The sequence below is a fragment of the Poecilia reticulata genome, linkage group LG3 (assembly GCF_000633615.1).
Source record: "Poecilia reticulata strain Guanapo linkage group LG3, Guppy_female_1.0+MT, whole genome shotgun sequence".
Lineage (NCBI taxonomy): Eukaryota > Metazoa > Chordata > Actinopteri > Cyprinodontiformes > Poeciliidae > Poecilia > Poecilia reticulata.
Genome location: NC_024333.1, coordinates 4,390,002 through 4,402,509, shown reverse-complemented (window position 1 = coordinate 4,402,509; position 12,508 = coordinate 4,390,002). Strand labels below are relative to the sequence as shown.

The 12,508-nt window shown below is 39.7% G+C and overlaps 1 protein-coding gene across 1 annotated transcript in view; it reads right to left on the bottom strand.

Moving 5' to 3' along the window:
• itfg1 (integrin alpha FG-GAP repeat containing 1) overlaps positions 1-12,508 on the bottom strand; it is a 181,060-nt gene that overhangs the window by 68,319 nt on the left and 100,233 nt on the right. The gene's annotated exons all lie outside the window — the stretch shown is intronic.

Genomic DNA, 12,508 nt, shown 5'->3' with positions numbered 1-12,508 from the left:
AATCATAGCTCTTCTTCTCTTCAGTGTTTGTCAGTTTCTGGTGGTGCAGCTCTGTGCTGCCTTCAGGAGAATGGGACATCAGAGCATCATCCAGCAGCATTTATTGTGCAAACCAGAGCTTTCAGTGGAAAAACAAAAGTTCCAGGTCCTTTTAATGCCATACAAATATGAGACAGAAACATGGATTATATCTTTATTTAGACCTGTCTATTGATTTATAGATTAATAGTTTTACTGGACAGAAATTACAAAGAACAAATCTGGTTCTTAATCAAATCCTAATGAGTCAAATTGAAAGTGTCATGGAGTCACTGAACACCACCATGACATCAACACTGACATGAAAAATAATATTGAAGAAATAATATATATCAAATCTAATTAAAAACATAAACAATATTATTTTACCTTTTATCTGGAAATAGTGTGTTTATTATTGCCATACAGTCCTCTGTATTAAGTATTGCTCGAAAGGTCTTGCCATACCAGTTTATTCCTCTGTATTTACTTTAGTTTCTTAGTTTATTCTTGCATTTTGTTCTTCATTGATTTCCATTTAGTTTCATTTGATTAGTATTATCCTGTCTTGGTTTATTGCTATGTCCACTTCAGTTTCTTTCCTGTTGCTAGATTTATTTGATCGTTTATTGACACTCGCCACCTGGTATCTTTACTCATCACCTGCTGCGCCTCCTAATCGTTGTGTGTTTCACATCATGTGTTGATTTTTCACTATTCAGCGTCGGATTCTCTGATTTTATGCCATAATTCACATCTAGTTCGTCGCTCCGTTTTATGTCCCGCTTCTCCTGTTKCAGAGTTTTGCGCAATGTGCACGTCTTTTTTTTTTAACCCCCTAAGGTGCGCAGCGTTCGGGAAACGTATCGGCGGGGAAAAGGCAGACTGACATAAACCTTTTAAAACAATGGAAACAATTGCGGTATTCTGATTATTGAAATGTAAAAGTGCTGTGGTACTGTTGATCCATCACCCCCATTTCATACCGGACCACTTACAGCTCCGGTGTTAACGCTATAAAATGAACGCTCTCTATTGAGGTATCACCCATGGAGGGATTTCTTTATTTAAATGGGTTCATTTATCAGAGGGATACAAAGTGAGGGTATCGTGGTTTTAGTAATTACATGTTTATAAGAGCGATTTTCTGTTGTCCTTSCATGGAAGCGGGCAGCCTTCAAACGAAAATAAAACACTTTTTAATATAAGTTGCAGCTTTGACATGATCACAGAACTGCCAAAACATATGTACAAAAATACCAGACAAAGTGAATCACAGCAACGTCATCAGCCGGTGTAACGCTGAACTGATGCGGTGAAGCTACCAGTAGCAGGAGCGGAGCTGCCCCAAAAGCTAACAAACATTGAATAGAAGAAGAGCTACCGTCGATACAGTTGCAGCCAAGCATGGTTTAATGTTGCACAATACAGTTTTACCAAGTTGCTCAAAGTCTAAACTGGCATTGTTGTGCATATAAGGTGTAAAGTTTACCTTCGACCAAACGCCCCCCAAAGGAATCCCAGCGCCCCCCTTTTGTAAAGATTTCCGCCAGTGCCCCCTGCCGTCCTCTGAACGCCCCCCGGGGGGCGGTACCGCCCACGTTGAGAACCGCTACTTTAGAGGTTAAATAAAAATCTGCAGTATGTGTCAATTTCATTTAACCGATTAATCAATTAATCAACTTATAATACAATCCAGACCAAAATGCTATCAACTCCTCACGAGCAAGTTGTCCACAATCCTCCTCAACAGCTTATTCCAAAAATAAATATAGTTTTCATGGAGCAAGAGAAGCTGTTAGATACTAACCAAAACAGTTCAACAGAAATAAGAAAAATAAATTATAAATAAACCTGTCCAAGTGTATACATAGCTGTAGTTGTCTGAGCTGTTAAAGTGCAACAAAAGACTTTTTTGTCCTGCTGCTGCTGGGTCTCTACTCCCAGAGGAAGCTTCCCCCAGTTGCCTCTGGTCCTTTCATTACAGCTTGTTCCCCGAACAGCTGGCTGGGCCTTGCAGCATGTTTCGCTTTCAGATGAACACTAGAAATACAATGCTGACCGCTACCTCGATCAGGCGGTTTCACCTGGCAATGCAAGACAGCTCTTGCTTCAGCCCGGTGGGCCGCCAGGTGTCTGTTAACAACGGCAGCTGGGAGAGGCTCCAAACCCCAACAACCCAAACAATGGACATTCTTGGCTTTTGAAACAAGCAATGAATTTGTCTTCGACAGTGTAGTACGGTATAAAAATCACAAAGGAGCATAGTTTCTACTTATTTTTTAAGTAATAAAGTGAGATCTTTTTTTTTAACAGAAGTGCGACTGTCTTTAGATTTTTGTTTGTGGTCAAAAATCAGCTGTAATTTGCAGACAAGAGCAATCTGCATCATAAATCACATCGTGATTAGATGTAATTTGTAATTAAGTGCTGCGTTTGTTTTCATCATCTGAACTTCAATCCATAATGTGCTAATTAAGCTGCCATCTAGCTACCTCATTTCTCATTGAGTTTGGTCCACCCTAATGAAATTGAACTTGATAAACCTCGGAAGTAATTAACACAGACTTCCAACGCTACATCACTGCTTTGTCTGTGATTTTCTCAATACAGCCGCAATCACATTTACACTAATGTTACCGCAGCTGGGCTGAGGTCTTGTGAGTCTGATTATGTTTATCAGTAATATAACATTAAATGATCCTGTAAATTATATATAGCCAGATCATAACAAAAAATGAGTCTCGAGAAGATACAAGCTAGCTAAACTGGGATCCAAAACCTCAGCATCAGGTTTTGTGCTGCTTTTTTGCCATGCTCAATTTTGTAGGAATAATTAAATATATAGACTTAAAATGTATGCTGTCAAGTCACTAAATCATATGGAAATATAATAAGTTACCAGTTGAAGATGAATATCGATTAATATTCCTTGAACTATGCTTGATAAAGGAAAAATTGTATGGAGTGGATGTAGTCACTGAGTGAAGACGACTCAAAGAAAAGCATTCTCAGTATCAGTGAGGTGTTTTAAACAAAGTAAGATGACAAGGTCTTTTGAAAAGGAAATTCAGAGAAAAGTGTAATGTTTGCAGAATACAGAGATATTTATATGGCTCATTTTGGCAGTGAGAAAATGAAAGTGAAATTAAGCAGCAAATAACTGGAGGGTTGAACAGAGGACAGAAAAGGTGCAAGGTTTAATTCTTAAAATTTTCAACAACTATCTGTCATTGAACAGGTTGGGTTTGGAAATATGGGCAGCTTTTAAAAAGTGTCTAAATACTTTGTCCAGTATATACACATAGAGAGACTGCTGTGTTAGTAGTGTAAAACTTCACAGCACTAACTACTAAAATACAATTGTCAGTCAATACTGAATTAGTTTCATGTTTGTTTTAAAATAAGAACAAAACTCAGTTTTTCAGTGAATGCTGGCTTACAAAGTGGAGTGACTCTGACCCTAAAATAAAGAGTATTTTGTCAAATCGACTATTCTGATCTCTATATAATGTTGTAATGTCATTCATCAAAAACACACCTGGAGTGTTGCCTTGATTCTTTCATGGATGTTTGATAAATCCTTTAATCTCCCATGGCAACCATTTGGGGTGACTAAATACTTGCTCCCACAAAGCTCCGCTTTGAAGCGGAGGTCTCCAGCTCAGCTTGCGTCCTACGGAGCACCTTTCCCACTCAGTTCCTTCAAACTAGTGGCAGCAGCAATTAAACAGATGGTGGAACTGCACATCTCAGTGCAATGCTCCTTAACAAGGTTACAAACGGTGCGATGAGAAGCATTGTTGTAATGACATGATGAAGGTGGTGTGTTTGAAAGAGCAGCAGCTTCTTAAAGAGACATGGCCCAATTTCAAGCTGTCAAATTGTAAAGCCGCATTTCTTTTAAGCTCTACTTGATATCTACAGCATTTTTGTGACAACTGAAAGTAACAATTACTTGATTGTGCTATAAAATGGCTCTGTGTGCCTGGAAAATGCACAATGCCGCCCCTCTTATTGACAAAAATAGATCACAAAGACTAGAAATACTACTTTGAATCTTGTTCTAATATCTTCTACTGCAGTTCTTAAAGACAAATTAGACTCAGCTCAAAACTGCATCGATATGTGGTTTGTGCATCTCTAGAATTTGCTTATAGTTGTAATTTAGATGATGAATCTGTCTTATCTCTGGACCCTATAATGCAGACAGCCGTAGATTTCTGAAAAGGCTGACACATTTTTCAGAGGCGTACTTTTTTTTAATTGGGATTAAAAGAATCGCTTCTCAGGCTGTCTGCACAATGCCATCGACGTAGCGCACAATTCATTGCCTTGACTTGCTTGATGTCTCATTGGCAGGCAGAAGCAGAAGAGCTTCAGCTGTCAACACAAACCGGTACAGGATGCTATTTTTTGATAAACACGAAGAGCGGGCGTCTTTTTGCGCCGAAACTCATACAGCAAAAGGTATTCACGGCGGCGTGAACAAACCGCCTGCAGTCAAATCTTCTTCCGGACAACAGAAACTGTGCTGATCGACTTGATGTAAATCTTCTCCATGTCTTTTGAGTGAAATGAAAAGAGGGACTAAAATGACAGCATGTACTGACAAGGCAGCAGGAAGAGATGGTGGGGTGGAAACAAGAGGGTTTGTCGACGAGAATCAAGAAAAAGAGTGGCGGCACGGTGACAGCAAAAAGGAGAGGTGAGACTAAGATGTAAAACAGAGGCTTGACGGGGTTAGATGGGAGGAAATGAAAGAAGCAGGCACAAGGGGGAGGGGGGACGAGAGAAAGATAGGAGGACAGGAAATGTGCAGGGATGAGAGAAGAGGTCTGGATCTGATATGGTGGGAGGAATGATGAATAGGGATGTGAAGGAGTGAGCAGAGGAGGAGTATGTGGGCTGGAGAAAAGCTACCAGATGTTTCTCAATGCAGCTAATCTGCATCCTAATAAGTGAGCAGGAAACTAATCAACTCGTACAGTTCTGCCTGTCAGTCTTTCTCTTCATCTCCTTTCCCCACATAGAGGAGTGCACTCACACTCCCGACACACACTTCGGAGACACTTCTGCACACGCAGCCCCCTCCACCCTCCGCTCGCCTTCCCCCGTCGTTTTATCCTTCTTTCTAATTCTGGAGTTTATGACTGCTTCCATCCCCTCCCTCCTTCGGTAGTAATCATCCATCCATCTGTCCACCACGCTACCACTTTGCTTCTCGCAGCTTAATGTGGAGCCTCCGTGCTTTGTGTAAAACTTGACAGACACGCATGTCGTTGTTATAATCCAAGACTGGCCTAACTATTTATGGAAGTAGTTTTTTTCCCCTCTTGTGTGAGGGGGTAGTAAGAGTGAGTAAGTTTAAAGTGGTGGCATCAAAATTCTGCCGTCCTGTGGATGGCGGGATGACGTAAGAGGAGTTAATACGACAGCAAAAACATATCCTAGAGTTAATTCACTCTTGTTTGCAACATTTATACCTCAAACAATAGATCTTAAAAATCAAATTATTTTAATCATTAGCCATTTATCTGTTTACTCATCAAATAAGCTCAAGATTATACAGGAGTTTATTCAACCCCTTTTTAACACTTCTGAGATTTGGGGTCATAGTTCAGGTATTATTGAAGCTTTTTATTTGCAATCAGCTGCTCCCAGTAGTAAAAACACCTTATTGCAACGTTAATGCATCCTAACAACGGTCAGGTAGTAAAAACGTAGAGCAAAAATCCTTCTGGCTGCACAACATCCAAAAATAAGTGAATAAGGGAATAAGTGTTCTAACTTGCAATGGCTCAAGCAAAAATAATTAAGAGCAAAAGTTTACAAAAAGAACAAATCAAGCTAACCTCCGTCAGAAGCTTTGAAGGAGATTCCAACTTTGGCATCGTATGGGGCTAATGGGTTGATGTATTCTTTTATTTCTTATAAACTAAGCACTTGATAGTAACTTGACATCAAGTCTTATTGTCAGCATTTTAAAACAGAGATCTGTGCAAAGCACTGTTCAGCTCTGATTCATATCTTTATTTGCTCTCTAACAACGGCACATGGGATGTCTCAAAGCACCAGTCTTCCTCTGAACACTGCTAACTAACGACTGCGCTGCCTGACAAATGAGCAACAACATCCTGAAACATTCAGATGTCTCTCTAATGACTCACTGATGGAAGCAACTAGAGGTGGGAAGTCTGGTGACATGGTGTGGAAAAACAACAACCTCTCTGCGTCTTTGATAAAATCGTAGAGGTGATGGTGGACAAGAAGACGGCAACCTTAACCACCAAAGGGAAGACCAACCAAGAGTTTGAAAAAGTCGGAAAAGAAGTTAAAGCTGAACAAAAACAGCCCAAGTCTACAGCTGTGTTGTGCGGAGCATCCTGCAGACTGTTCTGTCTAAAGTACCTACAAATAATCCAGGAAAATTCACCTTTCTGTGGCTTTTTGTTCTAAAGAAAATGCAAATGTCTAACAATTGACTTACTTCTTGTCATACTATTAGCTAGCATTTGCAAAGCAGCTAATCCAGGAGTGCTATTCATTTTCCTTGACAGCGACTGGTTGTACTGCCAGGAGCAAAAATAAGAAGGCCAGGGAAAAGTGATATTTAGATCAGTTTAGTGTCAAACACAGATATGTCTTTAGCATGACTTACATCCTCAATATTAAGGCAGCACAGTCTTGTTGCTCATCAAAGTGAACGGCTGTCTTCATTAGATTTTGTCTAACTGAAGTAAGTCTAAGATATAGTTATTAGAAATATATGTGAGGATATGAAAATTAAGACTTAAATCCAGTTCTAGCCATGTTTTTGGGCCTTATCTAAAGAAATAAAAGGAAGCAGTTCTTGAATTGCCCTGCTGTGTTGTTTTGTGTTTCTGAAAACACAAAACTTAACATCTTAATATTTTTTGGGGAGATTAGAACCACCTTAAAATTAAATTAACATGCAAAACTGAAATACATGGACGAGTTAAATTAAACCTGGATTTTATTTGTGAACACAAGCAGGAGCTGTTGGCGTGTTTTTTTCTTTTCTTTTTGGTTAAAATCTTGTCTTAATTCAATGCTGTATGAATTAATCTTGTAAGACATGTATTATTATACCACTTGTGTCCAACTTAAAATAACATCCACAGATTATTACTTTCAAAAATAGATCCAATATAGATCCAAGCTTTGGAATCTTTCAGTAGGCTGAGTCTATGCCCATAATTTTACATCTGGGTCTTAAATAATAAACACTCAGACAGCAAAGCAGGTAAAGGTCCAGATGCAATGCACTCATGTCAGGTGTTTGGACAGATAAGATGTCAGATTTGCGCAGGTCCGGGTCGCCTCCCAGCAAGAGTTCAGACCTCTGGCTGGCAGGAAGCAAAGCCTGCTGTCTGAGGTTTGCGATTGAACTGATGGATTCATCCCAGAGAGTCTGAGCGGACCGCGGGATCTTTGCTTTCACTCGCAAAATGCACAGACACACACGCGTTAGACTCAACCCATCAATCCCCCAGTGGGTGTTGCTCAATACGGTGGAGGGGAGGGCCGAGGGATGTCATCTGGAGGAAATAGGATTCCACCTTATAGAAGGCAGGGCTGGATCAGGCTGTCAACAGAGACGCAGCGCTGGCTGACACGATGCGCCAGGATTGAATATGAACTTCACTCTCGCAGCCTCACTTCGAAGGTGAAAACGTTAGTACTCGTGCCAAGACATTTAAAGAAGAAGAAAAAAAACAATTTCTTCTCTTGGGGTGGAGGTGGGTGGATACTATTAAGCTGTTTTTAACAGAGGGGAATAAGTTGTTGATACGATACAATAGATGGCACATCATATTTTTTTATTTATTTATTTATTTTTTGTCTAGTGCTGCTTAGCTAGATAAGACCAAACATGTATGAAATATTTACAAGCAGGAAAAATGTACCAACTGAAGTCAGATGCAGGGAAGAAGCTGTGGAGCTGACAGAGTTCTCATCAACGTGTCGGGGAAGAAAAGGATTCTCGGTTGTGCGTGCATCTCTGTATATATTTTTTTGAAGTGCTGCAGTGAGACAAGACATGGATACCGAAAAGAACAGCAGTGTTTAAAGAGACGGCACCAAAGGAATTCGTGTTGAGGCATTAGGGAAGAAGACGTGCCAAGGTCACACACACACACACACACACACACTGGAGCTGTCAAACAGACTAAAAATACATGTTTTTATTTATTTATTTCGTATTTACTACCATTTTCACTTCAAAATAATACCAAATCCCCTGGGAATTTTTTTTTTTTTAACCATCACCAAAATCTGGTCCTATTTTAGATTATAAATTGTTAATGCTAAGCCTACAATGCCTGGAGAGAATCTAGATCAGAATGTGCCTCTTATGATCCATATGCTGCTGCTGCTTTTCTCCAGACCCCAGGGGGTTTCATTTACAGAAGGGGGAAACACACAGAGCTTCACGTCACATCCCTACTTGTCTCCCAAGCCTAATTACCCACAATCCTTGAAAACAGCTATGTTAAAATGCTATTACAGAGAAAAGTAAACAATGTGGTTTAAGAAAAATGAAGTGAATGATGCATTTTTCATGTGTATCACCAGCAGAAAACTCTTTATATCAATAAAATTTATTTATGACGATCGAGTAATGGGGCTGGTTTCACATTCTCACGCTCTGATAGGGTAGCAAAGTAAAAGAAATATTCAAAGCTGGGAATGAACAGAAATTTATTGCAATCCAAAGTAACTGTTACTTTCATAAAGGGCCGCCATAATTTCTTGGTTCTGAATGCGATAGCCATGATCAGGCTGGTCGTTGATCACAAAACATACATAACTAACATGAATGTATGCTTGTCAAAAGAACCAGTTTGTATCAGAAGCAGGCTCATTTCAAACTCCTCGTTACCTTCTACACTCTCACTCTGCAGACTTAAGCTGCCTGAATTAAAATAGTTTATTTCTAAAAAGATTTAATGTTTTATGCAAAAAAGCAAGATAGACTATTAAAATCCATGCCACCTCATTCCAAGTAGGTTTTTTCAACACATGGTTACCTGGAACCACACCCTAAATAGGCCACAAGCAGAGTTATCAACAAGTCCTATAACAAATTATAACATGCTATTATTAGCTGAGCATTTCAGGAAAATGCTCACCATGACATCATCAGCAACAGGGGAAGATATGAGTTTATTTAAGGTTACAGATATATATAAGAGTCAGATATGTTTCTGAGTTGAACTCTGACGACGTCACATTAAAGCAGTCCTGCAGAAACTCTGCTACTTAGTTAAGAAAACAGCTAAAAATAGATGGAAACAAAATACAATATAGTTTTAGCATTTGCTTTAAAAGACATACCTGCCTCTTACATACAGCTACATTCTTCTATGAACTCACATCTTGCACATGCTGATGATGATGTAATTGTGAGCAATTTGATAAAATGCTAAGCTAATTATATCATGCTTGCTCTCTGTTGTGATACGACTTGTTGATAACTGCTCTGTGATGACAACGGTGTGAAGATCCTTAAAATTTTTTATATTTTATGGCTTTTGTAAACTAGATATTTTTATGACTTATACCTTGTTCTGATTTTATTGCATATTGGACTAGTACTCTGTATTTGTTAAGGTATAATGATGAAAGATCTCACCAAGAATTGGTATTGGGCATTAAAAAAACTGGGATTAGGCCATCCATAGATGCAATAACTGTGAGAGGCTTGGTATTCAGCAGCGATGAGTCACTGCACAGGAGGGAGCTCAAAGAACTCTTAGAATGGGTGCAGAGCAAACAAGCTCTGCATTAGTATTATGGGGAAGGTAAAGAGGAAGCTAGTGGACACCTGCTTTTCCCTTTCTGTCACAGGTAAAAACATCTCTGCTGTTGGGGCTGGTCATACCTGACCGAAAAACAATTCATCGCAGCCTCTGTGTTATTAAGGACATGTAAAACAGCAGGTGTTGTAGCAGCGTGTCCTTTATAACGAAGGACCCCATCCGACCCGCTTGCAAACTGTTTCCCCTCTGCTTGTACACAGAAAGCTCAAAAGTCTTAAAGTGAGAACAAAGCAACTCAAATGAAGGTTGTTCCTTCTAAACTCGACGCCCTGCTCAATGATCCTTAACTGCTATCTTATTAGAGTGGTGCTGCTACTGTCACTAATTTTGTTCTGCTTTTCTTTATTTGTATTTATGTTTCAAAAATTGCTTTGTGTCTTTTTTACATCTCGTCGCTGTGATAATAATCTGCAGGGTCTCAATCTTTTTAATTTTTTTGCTCACACAGAAAGCCTAATAAAATGAACCTTAAATCTTGAGAATAGCTAATGGAAACACCTCTATTATTGATCGACAGTAATGACAGTAATCCACTAACCTCCCACGCAACAGCTTATCCCCTCCACCCTGTGTTTTCAGTCTAGCTGGAGGCCTAATTACTGATCTCAGTCACCTGCTTGACGCTTGTCACTTTTAGAACCGTCACGATTTCTAAGATCAGCGTACAAACGGTCTGCTTCTCCCTTTCGAAAAGAAAACCGTCTGCAACTGAGCTCAAAGATAATAAACGAGATTGTCACGTGAATACAACAAATCTGCGTTTGGACTCAAACACTGCTGAAAAGATAATTAGAAAAGAAGCCATATTGACAAACTGAGAGAGAGGGTTCTGTAATCAGACATCTGGTGCAAAAAAAAAAGACTTTTAATATGACAAAACACAGCATATTACATAGATGATGTGGACTGTTTGTAGTTTCAATTTAATGGACCAAGTAATGGTTACAACAGTGGATTATTTTTAGACGAGAGAGAGAAAATATGCAGTTACTGCACATCGCTCCTGGCTTTTATTTAGCATGATTCCCTTATAGTTAATGCAAATTATCCAACTGCAGACCAGTGCAAAAGTATTCATATCCCTTGTAATTTTTCACATTGTGTCATGACATTTACAAACTTCAAAGTATCCATCTGGTAACACTTTATTTGACAGGGTGTGCATAAGACTTACATGACACTGTCATAAACATGACATAAAACATGTCATGATGATGAAGGAGTCTTTATGAATGTTTATGACTGCTGTCATGAGGTGTCATTTGATAAATAATGACCTGTTTAATGCAAAGTTGCATTAAAACTTGTATTAAAAGTACATTAAAATGGTTAACTTTGCATTAAAAGTGTCATTATTTACCGAATGACACTTCAGGACAACTACTGTAAACATTCATGAAAACTCCTTCATCTTCATGACAGATTTTATGTCATGTTTATGACATGTCAGTCCAATGCACACACCATGAAATAAAGTGTTACCATTCATCTTAAGATAAATATAACCATAAAGGGGATATAGCAGACAAGTGGAAGAAGGTGCTCTGGTTGGATGGGGATAAAACTTCATAGCCTACATGCAAAATGCTAGTATCCCCGTCTTCACAGTGAAGGATAATGGTGACAGATTAGTGCTGTGGGAACAGGAAAGCTAGCCAGAGCTGATGGAGCTAAACATAGATCAATCCTGAAAGAAAAGCTTGTAGAAGCTGGAAAAGAACTCAGACTAGGGCCGAGGTTTACCTTCCAGTGGGACAACAAGCCTAAAAGCCAAGGTCAAAGTGTCAGAAAGGTCCAGTTAAAGTCCTCCACTAAATTCCACTGAAAATATGTGGTAATATTTGATACAGTATCATCAAGTTACGGCTATTTTAAGCAAAACTTTGTTTCTAAATTTGCAAATCTGGTAGAAAGCTTTCTTTCAAAGACCTACAGCTGTACTTGCTGTGATTTACTGGCTCAGAGGATGTTAATTACAAATACAAGTTAATTTTTTTGGTAATAAAAAAGTTTAAAGTTTTCTTCATTACAAAACTATGCAACAATGTTGGTCTGTCACAAAATATTCACAGAATATTGTGAGTGTTTATTGTGACTAGGCCTGTCACAATACACACTATATCAGTTAATTGCATAATAAACTAGGGTGGTTGGGCTCTCCCTTAGAGATAGGGTGAGAAGCTTGGTCATCCGGGAGGGACTCAGAGTAGAGCCGCTGCTCCTCCACGTCGAGAGGAGCCAGTTGAGGTGGCTCGGGCATCTGGTAAGGATGCCTCCTGGACGCCTCCCTGGTGAGGTGTTCCGGGCACGTCCCACCGGGAGGAGGCCTCGGGGAAGACCCAGGACACGCTGGAGGGATTACGTCTCTCGGCTGGCCTGGGAACGCCTTGGGATTCCCCCGGAGGAGCTGGAAGAAGTGGCTGGGGAGAGGGAAGTCTGGGCCTCCCTTCTGAAGCTGCTGCCCACGCGACCAGACCCCGGATAAGCGGCAGAAAATGGATGGATGGATGGATGGATGGATGGATGGATGGAATAAACTAAAACCAGCTCAATAATTTCCTTTTGGATGATTTATAATTTTTCTCAAAACTGGTCTTCAGTTTGGTTCTTTGGTCTCATCTATCCTTTTCTTGAAGGACAGT